At 38.3% G+C, this 7592-nt stretch overlaps 1 pseudogene; it reads left to right on the top strand.

Annotated features, from left to right (window-relative positions):
- The first annotated feature begins 436 nt into the window (after positions 1 to 436).
- Positions 437 to 5446, top strand: LOC117097372 (annotated as a pseudogene).
- Positions 5447 to 7592: the final 2146 nt, after the last annotated feature.

Here is a 7592-nt window from a genome sequence, read left to right as displayed (position 1 = left end):
ACTTAACTGGACACAGCTCAATACTTGATTTATTTTCTTGTAGAAAGAGTTTTTTAAAAAGACAAGTGAAATTTTATTAGGAAGACTGAATATAAATTATTACATGTGATTTGCCTAAGCACACACATACATACACACACACACACGCACAGAGAGAGAAAAATCCAAGTAGAAAAAGTCCTATTTAGCAAGCTGAAAGTATGATTTTAGCAGAAATAATTCAGCAACGATAGTAACCAAATCCCTTTAAAAGGATTTAAGCAGACATTAAAAGACAGAGAAGCACAACTCACCACTTCGCAATTTTGCATCAAATTGTGTGAAGCAATATGCAGAGAACTGATAAGCAAATGAGTAAAAATAGTAAACAAATAAGAGTAAACAGCTTAATATATATATATTTTTTTCTGATAAAACTAGCCAAAGTATTCCCAATATGAAATTCCTCAGGTGCCTTCATGGAAGTATGCAGGTAAGCTTGAAAGTGAGAGGTGCTGAATGACCCAATGATAATCTGATTAGTACAAAAATGTGTCAATCATGGAATAATTCACCTGCTTTGGCTGTTAATGTTAGTGAATTTCCCTTTAACAAAATGAAATATTGATGCATTTTAATATTAACATAAATTAATTCCCTTCTTAATTTGAGTAGAGAAATTCTTAATACGAAGCCACACTGTGAATAAAACATAACATTAAAGAATATAGTATTAAGTACAATAGTTTATTTGTTTCAAGAATAAAATAATCTATTACTTTCTGAATAGTTTATATACCACCACTCTTTTAAGAGAACTTTTACACAACTTAACTGTATTTATTTCAAGGTGTTTACTGGGATATTCTTTAAAAGTAAAATGTTACACTGAACTCAAAATATGTCTTTGAATGTAATTTATCCAAATAAATATTATATTATACACCATGAGAGGAGATGAAAATATGTGGTAGATTCAGATAATTGACTATTTTATTTGCTAAAAAGATACAAATTTTTGATACCCTTCATAACATGAATGAATATTCCAAATTTTAGGCTTGGTTAAAAAAGTTGGAACCAGAAGATTCCATATGGTATGCTTCTGAAGTATATGAGCATGGGTTGGTAAGGAAGGGCAGGGGGGACATGGTTCAAATGGTTCAAAATTTTTATGGGCCATTTTGTGAGAAAGAAGAAGTAGCTGGGCTTCTCTTGGATCTATAGCTGCTTCAGTGACCCTACTGGGCTTCCTAGCAGTGGCTTAGCAGAAAAATAAAAAAATATGTACACGTATTTAGGTAACCAGAGATGAGAATTATGAGCCCATTGAAATACCATCAGAAGGCTATGGAACAGTGCTGCTGCCCACGGTTACAGTTCAGTTTCCAGGGGCATGTGGGCTTCCCTACAGGATTCCAGTGTCCCAGGGTATTAGGGGTGTCCGCTGACATGCCCAGGGATAAAATATTATAGAGGAATCCTTTTGATATCAATTGTATATTATTGATTTGTCAAATTAGGCTAACAGCAGTTCACTTTCAACCACTCAATATTTCAACCCTTCATGTAACAAAACTTGTAAAATCCCATTAGCTCTTCTTTTTTTTTTTTTTTTTTTTTTTTTGAGACTCTGTCTCATCTTGAATTGTAGCTCCCACAATTTCCACATGCTGTGGGAGGGACCCAGTGGGAGATAACTGAATCATGGGGCAGTTTCCCCATACTGTTCTCAAAGTAATGAACAAGTCTCACCAGATGTGATGGTTTTATAAGGGGAAATCCCTTTTGCTTGTTTTCATTCTCTCTTGCTACTGCCAGGTAAGAAGTGCCTTTAGCCTTCTGCCATGATTGTGAGACCTCCCCAGCCACATGGAACTGTGAGTCCATTAAACTACTTTTTCTTTATTTTTAAAATACTCAGTCTTGGGTATGTCTTTATCAGCAGCCTGAAAACAGATCAATACAGTAAATTGGTACCAGTAGAGTGGGGTGCTTCTGTGAAGATACCCAAATCTGTTACAGTGACGTTGGAACTGGGTAACAGGCAGAGATTGAAACAGTTTGGAGGACTCAGAAGAAGACAAGAAAACAGAAGAGAGTTTGGAATTTCCTAGAGACTTATTGAATGGCTTTGACCAAAATGCTAATAATGAGATGGACAATGAAATCCAGGCTGAGATGGTCTCAGATGGAGATGAGGAACTTCTCGGGAAGTGGAGTAAAGGTGACTTGCTATATTTTAGCAAAGAAACTGGTGGCATTTTGCCTCTGCCCTAGAGATTTGTGAAACTTTGAACTTGAGGGAGATGACTTAGATTATCTGGCAGAAGAAATTTCTAAGTGCCAAAGCATTCAAGAGATAACTTGGGTTCTGTTACAAGCATTCAGCTTTTAAAGAGAAATAGAGTATAAACATTTGGAAAATTTGCAGCCTGACCATGCAATAGAAAAGAAGCACCCATTTTCTAAGGAAAAATTCAAGTCTCCTGAAGAAATTTGCATAAGCAACGAGGTGCCAAATGTTAATCAATAAGACAATGAGAAAAATGTCTTCAGGGCACGTAAGAGCTATTTGTGGCAGCCCCTCCCATAATAGGCCCAGAGGCCTAGGAGAAAAAAAAATGGTTTTGTGAGCTGGGCCCAGGACCGCCCCCCCGCTGTGTACAGACTATGGACTTGGTGCCCTGCATCCCAGCCACTCTAGCCATGGCTAAAGGGGGCTAAGGTACAGCTCCGGCCGTGGCTTCAGAGGGTGCAAGTCACAAGCCTTGTCAGCTTCCATGTGGTGTTGAGCCTGCGGGTACACAGAAGCCAAGAATTGGGGTTTGGGAACCTCTGCTTCGATTTCAGAGAATGTATGGAAACACATGGACATCCAAGCAGATGTTTGCTGTGGGGGTGGGGCTCTCATAAGGAATTCTGCATGCCCCCAATGCTGGCTGGGGAAATTTGATATATGTTGTCAACTATTCTGTAGATTACTACAGAAAAAGGGATAAAACAGATATTTTATTAGCCATAAAAGTGAAAAAAGCAGTCCTGAAAACATCTGCTTTAACAGTGTTGGGTCTCCCATGGAAAACAACTGAACAGGATCTGAAAGAATATTGCAGTACCTTCAGAGAAATTCTTACGGTGCAGGTCAAGAAGGATGTCAGAACTGGCTATTCAAAGGGACTTGGCTTTGTTCATTTTATAAAATATGAAACCCAGGTGAAAGAATGTCACAGCAACATAAGACAGATAAATGATGGTGTGGCTGTACGCTTCCTAATTCTAAGCAAACCCTGAATGAGATTTTGAGAAGCAAAAATATGTTTGTTAGGTGTTGTACACAGAAGATGAATTCTGATAAGCTTCAGCAGTTCTTTTGTCATTGCAGAGACGTGATAGATGTCTTCATTCCCAAACCATTCAGGGACTTTGCCTTTCTTACATTGCAGATGATTAGCTTGTGCAGTCTCTTTGTGGAGAGGACTTGATTATTAAGGGAATCAGCATACATATATCCAATGCAAGTGTAAGCACAATATCAGTAGACAGAAAGAGGTGGAAGATGTGGTGGTAATCCACGTATCTTTGGGAATCAGAGAGGTTTAGTAACTGTAGTGGGAGTGGAGCTGACCTGAGAAACAACCAAGGTAGAACATGGAGGGTTCTATGAATGAACTACAGGGTCAGGCAGTGGTTTTAATTGAGACTTCAGCTCAAGCATGGATTCTAAGCCTTCTGGCTGAAAAATGCAGACATGGGAGTTATGGTTTGTTGGGATAGAATGGTGGGATTACAAACTTTTCTAAACTCATGGTAAGTATACATAAAATACATATGTACTAAAAACTTTCAAATTTGGTTTGTCTAATGTGGAGTATATTCAGCAGTATTTTTAACATTTTTCTTTAAAAAAAAAAAAGGAGAGGAAGAGCTGGCCGGGCATGGTGGCTCATGCCTGTAATCCCAGCACTTTGGGAGGCAGAGGTGGGTGGATCACGAGGTCCAGACATCGAGACCATCCTGGCTAACACGGTGAAACCCCGTCCCTACTAAAAAATACAAAAAAAAAATAGCCAGGTGTGGCGGCAGGCACCTGTAGTCCCAGCTACTTGGGAGGCTGAGGCAGGAGAATGGCGTGAACCCAGGAGGCGGAGCTTTCAGTGAGCTGAGATCAGGCCACTGCATTCCAGCCTGGGCGACGAGAACCTCTGCTAGGGCAGTGTGGAAAGGAAATGTGGGAGGGAGTCCCACATTGAGTCCCTGCTGGGGCACTGCCTAGTAGAGCTGTGAGGAGAGGCCCACCATTCTCCAGACCCCATAATGGTAGATCCACTGACAGCTTGCATTGTGCCCCTGGAAAAGCCACAGACACTCAATGCCAGCCTGTGAAAGCAGCCTGGAGGGAGGCTGTACCCTGCAAAGCCACAGGGATAGAGCTGAACAAGACTATGTGAATCCCCCTTTTGCATCAGCTTGACCTGAATGTGAGACATGGAGTCAAAGGAGATCATTTTGGAGCTTTAATATTTGACTGCCCTGTTGGATTTTGGGCTTGCATGTGGCCTTTAGCCACTTTGCTTTGGCCCATTTTTCCAATTTGGCGTGGGTATATTTATCCAAATGCCTGTACTCCATTGTATGTAGGAAGTAACTAACTTGCTTTTGATTTTACAGGCTCATAGGCCAAAGGGACTTGCCTTGTCTTGGATGAGACTTTGGACTGTGGACTTTTAAGGTAATGCTGAAATTAGTGAAGACTTTGGAGGACTGTTGGGAAAGCATGATTGGTTTTGAAATTTAAGAACATGAGATTTGAGAAAGGCAAGGTGTGGAATGATATAGTTTGACTGTGTCTCCTACTAAATCTCACCTTGAACTGTAGCTCCCATAATTCCTACATGTTGTGGGCAGGACCCAGTGGGAGATAATTGAATCACAGGGCAGTTTTCCCCATTGTGTTGTGGAGGTAGTGAATATGTCTCACTAGATCTAAGGGTTTTCTAAGGGGAAAACTCTTTTGCTTGGTTTCGTTCTCTCTTGCTGCCCACCATGTAAGAAGTGTCTTTTACCTTTTGCCATGGTTGTGAGGCATCCTCAGCCCTGTGGAACTGTCCATTAAATATCTTTTTATAAATTACCCACACTTGGGTATGTCTTTATCAGCCGCATGAAAATGAACTATTACACCCTCATATACAAAAGTTCAATATGAAGCCTTCATTTAATCTCTGCAGTTAATCTCATTTCAAATTTTTCTGGAAGAAATACTTCATTGAAGGTAGTACTGTACATTTTTTGCCATAGGTATACTTCTGTTTACACGTTTTCTCATTCAATAATCTGTCATCATGCATCACAGGCTGCATCTTTGACAGTGGATGTCCCATTTTTATCCATTACTGTTTATTTCATGGAGTTGTATCAATGCTACGGATGCAAGGCTCTGACATGGAAGCAGAAAGCTTTTTGAAAGTTTGCAACTTTGTGTGTGATTGATGGTGATGCCAAGGCATGAAAAGCTAATATGAGCCAGAAAAGGAGAGCACATGCAAAGACTTAGTGGAGCATAATGGATACTTTTTAACTTGGTGAGATATGTATCTCTAACTTGTGGCTTTTTTGAGAGAGTGTGCAGAAAGCAATGATAGCAAATAATGTATGAAAATGTTTTGTGTTCAAAGGACATCCGCATCTGTTGGAAAACTTTAAGTGAAACTTAAACTTAAAGTGACTTTTGTTCTTATATAAACCACATTAGTTAAATGCGATAAGTGAAACCATACGTGTATTCCCCCTACCGCTTGGTCAAGTTCTGTGAATGCTATATGTTGTGTGTTCCTTTCTATTACTGATACGTAATTTTGTTAATGCGAACTGAAGCTATTGGGAGAACATTGAGAACATGGACTGAGTTTGTGTGCTTTGCAGGAGTACTTGGAAGTTGAATTCGTGAGTGAGGTCAGGCATCTCAAAAAAGGGTTGAAGTTCTAATGTCTGTGAGCTGCCTATAATATTGGTGCTTGCTGCAGTTCTGTGTCCCGTGCTTGAATGCTTTTTATAAGAACTGTCAATATTGAAAATTCTTAGATAAAACTGATTTAAATAAGAAATAAAATATTTATGGATACATAATAGTTCTTCATTTTTGGGGGTACATGTGATATTTTGATACAATCTTATGTGTAATAATGAAATTAGGGTAATTGGGATATCCACCACCTCAAATATTTATCTTTTATTTGTGTTGGGAACATTCCCATTTTGCTTCTCTAGTTCTTTTGATGTATACAATAAATTGTTGTTAACTGTGGATATCCTATTGTGCTATAAAACACTAGATATGGTTCTTTTTATTTCCCTGTATATTTCTTAGTCGTTAACTAACCCCTCTTTATACCCTTTTCCCATTACCCTTCCTGGCTTCTGGTAACCATCGTTCTACTTCCTGCCTCCATAAGGTTAATTGTTTTAGCTCCCATATGTGAGTGAAAATATGTGATATTTGTCTCTGTGTGTGTCTGCATTATTTTACTGAACATAATGTCTTCCAGTTCCATCCATGTTGCTGCAAATGACAGGATTTCCTTCTTTTTAGCTGAATAATATTTCATTGTGCATATGAACCATATTTTCTTTTTCCATTTATCCACTGATGGACACTTTGTTTTATGCCATATTGTGTCTATTGTGAATAGTGCTGCAATAAACATTGGAGTGGAGATATTTCTTTTATATACAGAGGTAACATTTTATATTGTTATTAACTGAATTTTATTGAGTATGGGTTACACAGACAAATGAGCATTTCGAACTTCATCTAAGAGCACACTGAAGATCTGTGCATTACACTTAACATATATAAGTGCTAATAAGAAATAAAGTGCATCCAACTAGAGTTGAACCTTGAACAACATGGGTATTAGGGTTGCTGAACTTATGTAGTCAAAAACCCACACATAACTTTTGATTTCCCAAAAGCTTAACTGCTAATAGCCTGCTGATCACCAGAAGCCTCATTGAAAACAATGAAGTCAATTAACACAGATTTTGTATTTTATATGTAATATGCATTAACGGTATTCTTACAATTAAGTAAGCTGTAGAAATGTTGCTATAAAAATAAAAAAAAGAAAATCATGAAAAAGAAAAAATATATTATTTACTGTTTATCAAGTTGAAGCAGATCATCCTAAAGGTCTTCCTCCTCATCATCTTCACACTGAGTAGGCCGAGGAGGAAGACTAGAAGGTTTGGTCTTGTCTCAGATGTGGCAAAGGCAGAAGGAAATCCATGCATAAATTGTCCTGTACATTTCAAACCCATGTTGCTCAAGAAAAAAGTATACATGTAAAGGAATACTAAGTCATAAGCAAATACCTAAATGTAAAATGACTAAAAGCAAATATTACTGTAAGTTTGATACTCTCTGCAGTATTGTTTAGCAATCATAAAATTGCTGCATAGTGTGAGTTTGAGCAAATGAGTAACATTATTGAAGATAATAATATGTGGATTTCTCACCATTGGGAAGGGGAGGTGCAAATTGTTTTATAAAGGAGAAAAATCAGAACAAACTCTGAGATGTTGGTTTGGAATTATGAGAATTCCTGGCTTTA

The sequence above is a fragment of the Trachypithecus francoisi genome, unplaced genomic scaffold (genome assembly GCF_009764315.1).
Source record: "Trachypithecus francoisi isolate TF-2019V2 unplaced genomic scaffold, Tfra_2.0 Lachesis_group15, whole genome shotgun sequence".
In the NCBI taxonomy this organism is placed as follows: Eukaryota; Metazoa; Chordata; class Mammalia; order Primates; family Cercopithecidae; genus Trachypithecus; species Trachypithecus francoisi.
This window is presented reverse-complemented; position numbering and strand designations above follow the sequence as displayed.